Raw genomic sequence first — 15,221 nt, forward strand, 5'->3', positions numbered from 1 at the left:
AACACAGCACACACTAATAACACATCACACACTAATAACACAGCACACACTAATAACACAGCACACACTAATAACACAGCACACACTAATAACACAGCACACACTAATAACACATCACACAGTAATAACACAGCACACACTAATAACACAGCACACACTAATAATACAGCGCACAATAATAATACAGCGCACAATAATAATACAGCGCACAGTAATAACACAGCACACACTAATAACACAGCACACACTAATAACACAGCACACAGTAATAACACAGCACACACTAATAACACAGCACACACTAATAACACAGCACACACTAATAGCACAGCACACACTAATAACACAGCACACACTAATAACACAGCACACAGTAATAACACAGCACACACTAATAACACAGCACACAGTAATAACACAGCACACACTAATAACACAGCACACATTAATAACACAGCACACAGTAATAACACAGCACACATTAATAACACAGCACACAGTAATAACACAGCACACAGTAATAACACAGCACACATTAATAACACAGCACACACTAATAACACAGCACACACTAATAACACAGCACACATTAATAACACAGCACACACTAATAACACAGCACACACTAATAACACAGCACACACTAATAACACAGCACACATTAATAACACAGCACACACTAATAGCACAACACACAGTAATAACACAGCACACACTAATAACACAGCACACACTAATAACACAGCACACAGTAATAACACAGCACACACTAATAACACAGCACACACTAATAACACAGCACACACTAATAACAAAGCACACAGTAATAACACAGCACACACTAATAACACAGCACACACTAATAACACAGCACACACTGATAACACAGCACACAGTAATAACATAGCACACACTAATAACACAGCACACACTAATAACACAGCACACACTAATAACACAGCACACATTAATAACACAGCACACACTAATAACACATCACACACTAATAACACAGCACACACTAATAACACAGCACACACTAATAACACAGCACACATTAATAACACAGCACACACTAATAACACAGCACACATTAATAACACAACACACACTAATAACACAGCACACACTAATAACACAGCACACAGTAATAACACAGCACACACTAATAACACAACACACAGTAATAACACAGCACACAGTAATAACACAGCACACACTAATAACACAGCACACACTAATAACGCAGCACACACTAATAACACAGCACACACTAATAACACAACACACTAATAACACAGCACACACTAATAACAAAGCACACAGTAATAACACAGCACACACTAATAACACAACATACACTAATAACACAGCACACAGTAATAACACAGCACACAGTAATAACACAGCACACAGTAATAACACAGCACACACTAATAACACAACACACACTAATAACACATCACACAGTAATAACACAGCACACAGTAATAACACAGCACACACTAATAACACAGCACACACTAATAACACAGCACACACTAATAACACAGCACACAGTAATAACACAGCACACACTAATAACACAACATACACTAATAACACAGCACACAGTAATAACACAGCACACACTAATAACAAAGCACACAGTAATAACACAGCACACACTAATAACACAGCACACACTAATAACACAGCACACAGTAATAACACAGCACACACTAATAACACAACACACAGTAATAACACAGCACACAGTAATAACACAGCACACACTAATAACACAGCACACACTAATAACACAGCACACACTAATAACGCAGCACACACTAATAACACAGCACACACTAATAACACAACACACTAATAACACAGCACACACTAATAACAAAGCACACAGTAATAACACAGCACACACTAATAACACAACATACACTAATAACACAGCACACAGTAATAACACAGCACACAGTAATAACACAGCACACAGTAATAACACAGCACACACTAATAACACAACATGCACTAATAACACAGCACACAGTAATAACACAGCACACACTAATAACACAGCACACACTAATAACACAGCACACAGTAATAACACAGCACACACTAATAACACAACATACACTAATAACACAGCACACAGTAATAACACAGCACACACTAATAACAAAGCACACAGTAATAACACAGCACACACTAATAACACAGCACACACTAATAACACAGCACACAGTAATAACACAGCACACAGTAATAACACAGCACACAGTAATAACACAGCTCACACTAATAACACATCACACAGTAATAACACAGCACACACTAATAACACAGCACACACTAATAACACAGCACACAGTAATAACACAGCACACACTAATAACGCAGCACATAGTAATAACACAGCACACACTAATAACACAGCACACACTAATAACACAGCACACAGTAATAGTACAGCACACACTAATAACACAGCACACACACACACACTAATAACACAGCACACAGTAATAACACAGCACACAGTAATAACACAGCACACAGTAATAATACATCACACACTAATAACACAGCACACAGTAATAACACAACACACACTAATAACACAGCACACAGTAATAACACAGCACACACTAATAACACAGCACACAGTAATAACACAGCACACACTAATAACACAGCACACACTAATAACACAGCACACACTAATAACACAGCACACATTAATAACACAGCACACACTAATAACACAGCACACACTAATAACACAGCACACATTAATAACACATCACACACTAATAACACATCACACACTAATAACACAGCACACACTAATAACACAGCACACACTAGTAACACAGCACACACTAATAACACAGCACACACTAATAACACAGCACACACTAATAACACAGCACACATTAATAACACAGCACACACTAATAACACAGCACACACTAATAACACAGCACACACTAATAACACAACACACACTAATAACACAGCACACACTAATAACACAGCACACACTAATAACACAGCACACACTAATAGCACAGCACACACTAATAACACAGCACACACTAATAACACAGCACACACTAATAGCACAGCACACAGTAATAACACAGCACACACTAATAACACAGCACAAACTAATAACACAGCACTGTGTTCAATACCAGCGCTGCTTACGTTAGCGGTGAACTAGTGTAACATGCTCGTGCACAATTTCCCCATAGGAATCAACGGGGAGAGCCGTCTTAAAAAAAGTCTAACACCTGCAAAAAAGCAGCCCCATTGATTCCTATGGGGAAATAAAAGTTATGTCTACACCTAACACCCTAACATGAATACCGAGTCTAAACACCCCTAATCTTACACTTATTAACCCCTAATCTGCCTCCCCCAACATCGCTAACACCTGCATTATATTTATTAACCCCTAATCTGCCGCTCCGGACACCGCCGCCACCTACATTATACTTATTACCCCCTAATCTGCTGCCCCCAACATCGCCGCCACCTACATTATACTTATTAACCCCTAATCTGCTGCCCTCAACATCGCCGACACCTACATTATATTTATTAACCCCTAATCTGCCGCCCCCAGCGTCGCCGCCACTATTCTAAATGTATTAACCCCTAAACCTAAACACTAACCCTAACACCCCCTAACTTAAATATAATTTAAATAAATCTAAATAAAATTTATATCATTAACCAAATAATTCCTATTTAAAACGAAATACTTACCTATAAAATACACCCTAAGCTAGCTACAATATAACTAATAGTTACATTGTAGCTAGTTTAGGATTTATTTTTATTTTACAGGCAAGTTTGTTTTTATTTTAACTACGGTAGAATAGTTACTAAATAGTTATTAACTATTTAATAAACTACCTAGCTAAAATAAAGACAAATTTACCTGTAAAATAAAACCTAACCTAAGTTACGATTACACCTAACACTACACTATAATTAAATTAATTCCCTAAATTAAATACAATTAAATACAATTAAATAAAATTAGCTAAACTACAAAAAAAAACACTAAAATACAGAAAATAATAAACAAATTACAAGATTTTTAAACTAATTACACCTAATCTAATCCCCCTAACAAAATAAAAAAGCCCCCCCAAAAAATAAAAAAAAAGCCCTACCCTACACTAAATTACAAATAGCCATTAAAAGGGTCTTTTGTGGGGCATTGCCCCAAAGTAATCAGCTCTTTTACCTGTAAAAAAATTACAAATTCCCCCCCAACATTAAAACCCACCACCCACACAACCAACCCTACTCTAAAACCCACCCAATACCCCCTTAAAAAACCCTAACACTAACCGCTTGAAGATCACCTTACCAGGAGAAGTCTTTATCCAACCGGGAGAAGTGGTCCTCCAAACGGGCAGAAGTCTTCATCCAGACGGCATCTTCTATCTTCATCCATCCGGCAAGGAGCGGGTCCATCTTCAAGACATCCGACGCAGAGCATCCTCTTCTTCCGACGACTAAAGCTGAATGAAGGTACCTTTAAGTGACGTCATCCAAGATGGCGTCCCTTAGATTCCGATTGGCTGATAGAATTCTATCAGCCAATCGGAATTAAGGTAGAAAAAATCCTATTGGCTGATGCAATCAGCCAATAGGATTGAACTTCAATCCTATTGGCTGATCCAATCAGCCAATAGATTTGAGCTGGCATTCTATTGGCTGTTCCAATCAGTCAATAGAATGCCAGCTCAATCCTATTGGCTGATTGCATCAGCCAATAGGATTTTTTCTAGCTTAATTCCGATTGGCTGATATAATTCTATCAGCCAATCGGAATCTAAGCAAATCGGAATTGAAGGGACGCCATTTGGATGACGTCACTTAAAGGTACCTTCATTCAGTGTTAGCCGTTGGATGAAGAGGATGCTCCGCGTCGAATGTCTTGAAGATGGACCCGCTGCACGCTGGATGGATGAAGATAGAAGATGCCGTCTGGATGAAGACTTCTGCCCGTCTGGAGGACCATTTCGCCGGGCTTGGATGAAGACTTCTTCCAGCTTCGTTGAGGACTTCGGCCCGGTTGGATGAAGACTTCTCCCGGTAAGGTGATCTTCAAGGGGTTAGTGTTAGGTTTTTTTAAGGGGGTATTGGGTGGGTTTTAGAGTAAGGTTGGTTGTGTGGGTGGTGGGTTTCTTTCATGTAATTGGCAAGAGTCCATGGGCTAGTGACGTATGGGATATACAATCCTACCAGGAGGGGCAAAGTTTCCCAAACCTCAAAATGCCTATAAATACACCCCTCACCACACCCACAATTCAGTTTTACAAACTTTGCCTCCTATGGAGGTGGTGAAGTAAGTTTGTGCTTAGATTTCTACGTTGACATGCGCTTCTCAGCATTTTGAAGCCTGATTCCTCTCAGAGTACAGCGAATATCAGAGGGGTGTGAAGGGAGTATCACCTATTGAATGCAATGGTTTTCCTCACGGGAGATCTATTTTATAGGTTCTCTGTTATCGGTCGTAGAGATTCATCTCCTACCTCCCTTTTCAGATCGACGATATATTCTCATGTACCATTACCTCTACTGATAACTGTTTCAGTACTGGTTTGGCTATGTGCTATATGTGGATGGGTGTCTTTGGTAAGTATGTTTTGTATTACTTAAGACACCTCAGCTATGGTTTGGCACTTTATGCATTTATATAAAGTTCTAAATATATGTATTGTACTTATATTTGCCATGAGTCAGGTTCATGTATTTCCTTGTGCAGACTGTCAGTTTCATATTTGGGGAAAATAAACATATTAAGAAATATTTTTTCTTACCTGGGGTTGTCTTTTTTTCAGATTGACTACATTTTTCTTGCAAATTGCGGGCAGTACTAGGCCCACGGGTGCGCCAAATGCTAGACTTTATTGCATCATTCTTGGCGCGAGAATTTTTTGGCAAGAAAGTATGTCCGTTGACGCAAGTTTTTTTATCCTTTTTTAGTCTTTATATGTCTGTCTTCATTAAAAAAAAAATCTATGTTTATAAGCTAAGGAGGAATACCATTTTATTTTATTAACCCTGTACAGAAATTTTGGGGTGGTGAATGACATAAAATTGTTGGCTGCCATAAAGAAAAAAAAGAAAAAGGTTTTAAATTAAAATGGGCCTGCAAAAAACGTAGATTCTTTTATTTTAATATAAAGATATTTACAGAATATAATAAAATAAATATGATTACATTACAAAGTCATTTAAAATTCAATACTCTATCATGAATATATTTTTTTAGATCTGAAGTATATATAATTTATAAGTACAATACACAATATTATAATATTTACAGGCTCGAATGAGCGATCGCAAATCCCTGTATCTCTCATTCTTGCGTCTCCGAAGGTCCGAGACAACTGTGCCGAGACCTCCTGGATCCCCGACACTCTTCTCATACGCCGCATCATCTCGTAGATGATGCGGTCCAGGTCCTCATGGGTGATCCCTTGCACACCTCCTATACTCCTAGGAAAGTAGCGATCCATCCCGTAAACTAAAATCAATAATTCACCATCAGTGAAAATAGGAGGTCGCACCATTTTAGACTCCAAAAAATTATGTAAAATAATTTTTAAGTGCGACACAAATATACCAATTACAGAGAAATCAGATTGGTTATTGCAAGTGGAAACAAATTATTAATATTTGGTTGGCGGATTATATTTATCACGTGTTCATGACGATCGCTATGTAATACACAAACATTTTAAACCAATCATATTATATGCGTCACCAATGACTGACAATAAAATAAAATGTATTATTATTTATGTGTTAACAACAAATCATTTATTTATCAACCCAAAAAAAAGGCCTTTAAAAATATACATTTGATCATAGGATTATCTGTATTGTGGCGTCTTAAGAGTATTATAAAAAATTTAATGATGTGATCCCTCTCCTGTCGGACAATAGCCCTCACTCACATAATCCGTGTGAAATAGCGGTACATCCTGTAGACAAGGATGACCAATTCACCCTCACTAAATAATTTTGATTGCGCCATCTTGAACTCTAAAATCAATCGCTAATATTAGTTAACTGCGACACAACCATCACAATTATAGATCGTTATTGTTAATTTGGTATAAAGACATTTGAGGATCATATTAATCAGGCGTCATCAATGACGGCATTATAAATAAGATGTCCTAATACTGTAAAAGTTTAAGTGATGATTGTACAATTGTTAACGGCTGATTGTCTACGTATTAGCTATCTAAAAGGGAATTGAAAATGGAGTCTATTACTTCCTACTAAGCTTTGATAAGAGCTGTAGGTCTTTCTTTGATTGTTTGATAATATTATTATTGCAACATTTGTGTGCTTTATTATTTGTTTTTGGATATGGCGTCTGGGAAGACAAAGTCAGGGAGAAATGTCCAATTTAATTTTGAGCGAAATAAAGTTTTAGTTACCCTGGTTTTAGAGCACTATGATTTTATTTTTGGTTCCAAAGCCCAACAGACCTCGCTCTCCAAAAAACAAGAAATTTGGAGAGCTATAGCTGGCAGTGTCTGCGCCGAAGGAACTCATGCCAAATCGGTGGAGCACTGTAAGAAGAGGTTCTCTGACATTAAGAGAATCTTAAAGGCCAAGCTGGCCAGGGAGAAGCAGGCTGCACGTTCAACAGGTGTTGGCGCGCCGTATATGGCTGAGCTCTCAGAATACGAGACTCAGCTGATGGAGAAGCTGGGGGCAAATATGATGCTCAGTCTGGATTTGGTTGGGCATGATACTGACGAGTTGGCAGGTAAAGTTCTATTACATGCGTTTTTAATATCACAAAAGCTTTTAAATGTTTTTCTTGTTTTTTTGTTATTGAGATTATGATGTACAATTATGTTGATACTCATGTTTTATTTCATGTTTTCATTTTTTCAAGCATCTACCAGTGCTGCAGCTGCTACTGCAGGTACAGCTGCTGCTGATGCTGCCACGGCTGAAGATGAGACCCTCCTATTGCCCGTCAGTATCCATACTGAATCCAGCCACAGCTTCTCCTCGGCCGCCACGCACCCGGACATTATGTGCAGCACCACTGATGGAGCAAGCATTGGCCGTTCTACTGGTATGTTTTTTTTAAATTCATTTTGTTTGAATTAAAATGATCTTACTCGTATGATTGAAAAAAAAGATTTTTAACTCTGTATATTCACATTTGTTTTTTTCAGCTGAGGTCCGAAGGGCTTTGGGACACCGTCCAAGATCTACGATCTCCTCCTCAGGTAACAAAAACAAGATCAAACATTAATGTTATGTGTGCTCACATTAGCGGGAATGTCAATAGCTCAATATGAAAGCTAAATTTGTATTAATAAAGAATATCACTGTCTTAAAAACTAATGTTAAATTACATCGATTGTTTAGATAATCTCTCATTTCTTTCATGTAATTGGCCCGTATTAGGCCCGTGGGTGCGTCAAATGCTAAACTTTATTGCGTCATTCTTGGCGCAAAAATATTTTTGGCGCGAAAAGATACGTCTATGATGCAACTTCGTCATTTCCGGCGTCATACTTGACGCCGAGACCTTTCACACGGTTGCGTCATTAGTGACGTGAGTGTGTCATTTCCGGTTATTTTTGGCGCCAAAAAAGTTTAAGTTACGTTGTGCGTCATACTTGGCGCCAAACTTTTTCATTATTTCAATACCCCATTGATGTTTGCCTCTTGCTTTTTTCTCTATCAGAGGGCTATGCTATTTGCATTTTTTCCCATTCCTGAAACTGTCATATAAGGAAATAGATAATTTTGCTTTATATGTTGTTTTTTCTATTACATTGTGCAAGATGTCTCAATCTGATCCTGCCTCAGAGGTTTCTGCTGGAACATTGCTGCCTGACATCGGTTCTACCAAAGCTAAGTGCATTTGTTTTAAAATTGTAGAAAATATTTTGCCGAATGTCATTTGTAATAGTTGTCATGATAAACTTTTACATGCAGATAGTGTGTCCATCAGTAATAGTACATTGACAGGTGCAGTTCCTTCAACTTCTAATGTGCATGATATACCTGTAAATTTTAAAGAATTTGTTTCTGATTCTATTATGAAGGCTTTGTCTGCATTTCCACCTTCTAATAAACCTAAAAGGTCTTTTAAAACTTCTCATTTAGTTGATGAAATTTCAAATGACCAACAACTTAATAATTTATCCTTTTCTGATGAGGATCTATCTGATACAGAAGATCCTTCCTCAGATATTGACACTGACAAATCTACTTATTTATTTAAAATAGAGTATGGCCTAGATTTAGAGTTTTGCGGCCAAAGGGGTGCGTTAGCTACGCGTGCTTTTTTCTGGCCGCACCTTTTAAATACCGCTGGTATTTAGAGTTCACAGAATGGCTGCGTTAGGCTCCAAAAAGGGAGCGTACAGGCATATTTACCGCCACTGCAACTCTCAATACCAGCGGTGCTTACGGACGCGGCCAGCTTCAAAAACGTGCTCGTGCACGATTCCCTTATAGAAAACAATGGGGCTGTTTGAGCTGAAAAAAAACCTAATACCTGCAAAAAAGCAGCGTTCAGCTCCTAACGCGGCCCCATTGTTTCCTATGGGGAAACACTTCCTACGTCTGCACCTAACACCCTAACATGTACCCCAAGTCTAAACACCCCTAACCTTACACTTATTAACCCCTAATCTGCCGCCCCCGCTATCGCTGACCCCTGCATATTATTATTAACCCCTAATCTGCCACTCCGTACACCGCCGCAACCTACATTATAGCTATGTACCCCTAATCTGCTGCCCCTAACACCCCCGACCCCTATATTATATTTATTAACCCCTAATCTGCCCCCCACAACGTCGCCGCCAGCTACCTACAATAATTAACCCCTAATCTGCCGACCGCACCTCACCGCTACTATAATAAAGTTATTAACCCCTAATCCGCCTCACTCCCGCCTCAATAACCCTATAAGAAATAGTATTAACCCCTAATCTGCCCTCCCTAACATCGCCGACACCTAACTTCAATTATTAACCCCTAATCTGCCGACCGGACCTCACCGCTACTATAATAAATGTATTAACCCCTAAAGCTAAGTCTAACCCTAACCCTAACACCCCCCTAAATTAAATATAATTCAAATCTAACGAAATAAATTAACTCTTATTAAATAAATTATTCCTATTTAAAGCTAAATACTTACCTGTAAAATAAACCCTAATATAGCTACAATATAAATTATAATTACATTGTAGCTATTTTAGGATTTATATTTATTTTACAGGCAACTTTGTATTTATTTTAACCAGGTACAATAGCTATTAAATAGTTATAAACTATTTAATAGTTATCTAGTTAAAATAATTACAAAATTACCTGTAAAATAAATCCTAACCTAAGTTACAATTAAACCTAACACTACACTATCAATAAATAAATTAAATAAAATACCTACAAATAAATACAATTAAATAAACTAACTAAAGTACAAAAAATAAAAAAAGCTAAGTTACAAAAAATAAAAAAATTAATTACAAACATAATAAAAATATTACAACAATTGTAAGCTAATTACACCTACTCTAAGCCCCCTAATAAAATAACAAAGCCCCCCAAAATAAAAAAATGCCCTACCCTATTCTAAAATTAAAATAGAAAAGCTCTTTTACCTTACCAGCCCTTAAAAGGGCCTTTTGCGGGGAATACCCCAAAGAATTCAGCTCTTTTGCCTGTAAAAAAAAAACATACAATACCCCCCCCAACATTACAACCCACCACCCACATACCCCTAATCTAACCCAAACCCCCCTTAAATAAACCTAACACTAAGCCCCTGAAGATCTTCCTACCTTGTCTTCACCATGCCAGTTATCACCGATCGCTCCAGGCTCCAAAGTCTTCATCCAAGCCCAAGCGGGGGCTGGAGATCCATCATCCGGCTGAAGAGGTCCATCATCGGGCTGCAGTCTTCATCCAAGCCCAAGCGGGGGCTGGAGATCCATCATCCGGCTGAAGTCTTCTATCAAGTGGCGGCTGAAGAGGTCCAGAAGAGGCTCCAAAGTCTTCATCCTATCCGGGCAGAAGAGTAGATCCGGACCGGCAACCATCTTCTTCCAAGCGGTGACAAGTGGCTGCATCTTGAAGACCTCCGGCGCGGATCCATCCTCTTCTTCCGACGTCCTAAGTCTGAATGAAGCTTCCTTTAAATGACGTCATCCAAGATGGCGTCCCTCGAATTCCGATTGGCTGATAGGATTCTATCAGCCAATCGGAATTAAGGTAGGAAAAATCTGATTGGCTGATGGAATCAGCCAATCAGATTCAAGTTCAATCCGATTGGCTGATCCAATCAGCCAATCAGATTGAGCTCGCATTCTATTGGCTGATCGGAACAGCCAATAGAATACAATCCCAATCTGATTGGCTGATTCAATCAGCCAATCAGATTTTCCCTACCTTAATTCCGATTGGCTGATAGAATCCTATCAGCCAATCGGAATTCGAGGGACGCCATCTTGGATGACGTCATTTAAAGGAAGCTTCATTCGGACTTAGGACGTCGGAAGAAGAGGATGGATCCGCGCCGGAGGTCTTCAAGATGCAGCCGCTTGTCACCGCTTGGAAGGAGATGGTTGCCGGTCCGGATCTACTCTTCTACCCGGATAGGATGAAGACTTTGGAGCCTCTTCTGGACCTCTTCAGCCGCCGCTTGATAGAAGACTTCAGCCGGATGATGGATCTCCAGCCCCCGCTTGGGCTTGGATGAAGACTTCAGCCCGATGATGGACCTCTTCAGCCAGATGATGGATCTCCAGCCCCCGCTTGGGCTTGGATGAAGACTTTGGAGCCTGGAGCGATCGGTGATACCTGGCATGGTGAAGACAAGGTAGGAAGATCTTCAGGGGCTAAGTGTTAGGTTTATTTAAGGGGGGTTTGGGTTAGATTAGGGGTATGTGGGTGGTGGGTTGTAATGTTGGGGGGGGTATTGTATGGTTTTTTTTACAGGCAAAAGAGCTGAATTCTTTGGGGTATGCCCCGCAAAAGGCCCTTTTAAGGGCTGGTAAGGTAAAAGAGCTTTTCTATTTTAATTTTAGAATAGGGTAGGGCATTTTTTTTATTTTGGGGGGCTTTGTTATTTTATTAGGGGGCTTAGAGTAGGTGTAATTAGCTTAAAATTGTTGTAATACTTTTATTATGTTTGTAATTAATTTTTTTATTTTTTGTAACTTAGCTTTTTTTATTTTTGTACTTTAGTTAGTTTATTTAATTGTATTTATTTGTAGGTATTTTATTTAATTTATTTATTGATAGTGTAGTGTTAGGTTTAATTGTAGATAATTGTAGGTATTTTGTTTAATTAATTTATTGCTAGTGTAGTGTTAGGTTAAATTGTAACTTAGGTTAGGATTTATTTTACAGGTAATTTTGTAATTATTTTAACTAGATAACTATTAAATAGTGAATAACTATTTAATAGCTATTGTACTTGGTTAAAATAAATACAAAGTTGCCTGTAAAATAAATATAAATCCTAAAATAGCTACAATGTAATTATAATTTATATTGTAGCTATATTAGGGTTTATTTTACAGGTAAGTATTTAGCTTTAAATAGGAATAATTTATTTAATAAGAGTTAATTTATTTCGTTATATTTAAATTATATTTAACTTAGGGGGGTGTTAGGGTTAGGGTTAGACGTAGCTTTAGAGGTTAATACATTTATTATAGTAGCGGTGAGGTGCGGTCGGCAGATTAGAGGTTAATAATTGTAGGTAGGTGGTGGCGACGTTGTGGGGGGCAGATTAGGGGTTAATAAATATAATATAGGGGTCGGTGGTGTTAGGGGCAGCAGATTAGGGGTACATAAGGATAACGTAGGTGGCGGCGCTGTGCGGTCGGCAGATTAGGGGTTAATAATTGTAGGTAGGTAGTGGCAACGTTGTGGGGGGCAGATTAGGGGTTAATAAATATAATATAGGGGTCGGCGGTGTTAGGGGCAGCAGATTAGGGGTACATAGGGATAACGTAGGTGGCGGCGGTGTGCGGTCGGCAGATTAGGGGTTAAAAAAATTTAATCGAGTGGCGGCGATGTGGGGGGGGCCTCGGTTTAGGGGTACATAGGTAGTTTATGGGTGTTAGTGTACTTTACAGCACAGTAGTTAAGAGCTTTATGAACCGACGTTAGCCCAGAAAGCTCTTAACTCCTGACTTTTTTCTGCGGCTGGAGTTTTGTCGTTAGATTTCTAACGCTCACTTCAGCCAAGACTCTAAATACCGGCGTTAGAAAGATCCCATTGAAAAGATAGGATACGCAAATGGCGTAGGGGGATCTGCGGTATGGAAAAGTCGCGGCTGGAAAGTGAGCGTTAGACCCTTTCCTGACTGACTCTAAATACCAGCGGTAGCCCAAAACCAGCGTTAGGAGCCTCTAACGCTGGTTTTGTCGGCTAGCGCCAAACTCTAAATCTAGCAGTATATGTGTTCTTTATTAAAAGAAGTGTTAATTACTTTGGATATTGAGGTAACCAGTCCTATTCACGTTCAGTCTAATAAACGTTTAAATGCTGTTTTTAAACCTCCTGTGGTTTCTCCAGGAGTTTTTCCTATACCTGAGGCTATTTCTGATATGATTTCTAGGGAATGGAATAAGCCAGGTACTTCTTTTATTCCTTCTTCAAGGTTTAAAAAATTGTATCCTTTACCAGCAAAATCTATAGAGTTTTGGGAAAAAATCCCCAAAGTTGATGGGGCTATTTCTACTCTTGCTAAACGTACCACTATTCCTATGGAAGATAGTACTTCCTTTAAGGATCCTTTAGATAGGAAGCTTGAATCTTATCTAAGGAAGGCCTATTTATATTCAGATCATCTTCTCAGACCTACAATTTCTTTGGCTGATGTTGCGGCTGCATCAACTTTCTGGTTGGAGAATTTAGCGCAACAAGAATTAGATTCTGACATATCTAGCATTATTCGCTTACTGCAACATGCTTATCATTTTATTTGTGATGCCATTTTTGATATTATCAAAATTGATGTTAGATCCATGTCTTTAGCTATATTAGCTAGAAGAGCTTTGTGGCTTAAATCTTGGAATGCTGATATGACATCTAAATCTAGATTACTATCTCTTTCTTTCCAAGGTAATAATTTATTTGGTTCTCAGTTGGATTCTATTATTTTAACTGTCACTGGGGGAAAGGGAGTTTTTCTGCCTCAGGATAAAAAACCTAAGGGTAAATCTAAGGCTTCTAACCGTTTTCGTTCCTTTCGTCAGAATAAGGAACAAAAACTCAATCCTCCCCCCAAGGAATCTGCTTCCAGTTGGAAGCCTTCCTCAAATTGGAATAAATCCAAGCCATTTAGGAAACCAAAGTCAGCCCCTAAGTCCGCATGAAGGTGCAGCCTTCATTCCAGCTCAGCTGGTAGGGGACAGATTAAGGTTTTTCAAGGATATTTGGATAAAATCTGTCCAAAATCAATGGATTCAGAGCATTGTCTCTCAAGGGTATCGAATAGGATTCAGAGTAAGACCTCCTGTGAGAAGATTTTTTCTCTCACGTATCCCAGCAAATCCAGTAAAAGCTCAGGCTTTCCTGAAGTGTGTTTCAGACCTGGAGTCTTCAGGGGTAATCATTCCAGTTCCTCCTCAGGAACAAGGTTTGGGGTTTTATTCAAATCTATTCATTGTCCCAAAAAAGGAAATTTTATTCAGACCAGTTCTGGATCTGAAAATTTTGAATCGTTATGTAAGAGTACCAACTTTCAAGATGGTGACTATAAGGACTATTCTGCCTTTTGTTCAGTGAGGACATTATATGTCAACAATAGACTTGCAGGATGCATACCTTCATATTCCGATTCATCCAGAACACTATCTGAGATTCTCTTTTCTAAACAAGCATTATCAATTTGTTGCTCTTCCATTTGGCCTAGCAACAGCTCCAAGAATCTTTTCAAAGGTTCTGGGTGCCCTACTATCTGTAATCAAAGAACAGGGTATTGCGGTGTTTCCTTATTTGGACGATATCTTGGTACTAGCTCAGTCTTTGCGTACTGCAGAATCTCACATGAATCAACTAGTGTTGTTTCCTTGGAAACATGGTTGGAGGATCAATTTACCAAAAAGTTTCTTGATTCCTCAGACAAGGGTCACCTTTTTAGGCTTCCAGATAGATTCAGTGTCCATGACTCTGTCTC

The sequence above is a fragment of the Bombina bombina genome, chromosome 5 (assembly GCF_027579735.1).
Source record: "Bombina bombina isolate aBomBom1 chromosome 5, aBomBom1.pri, whole genome shotgun sequence".
Lineage (NCBI taxonomy): Eukaryota > Metazoa > Chordata > Amphibia > Anura > Bombinatoridae > Bombina > Bombina bombina.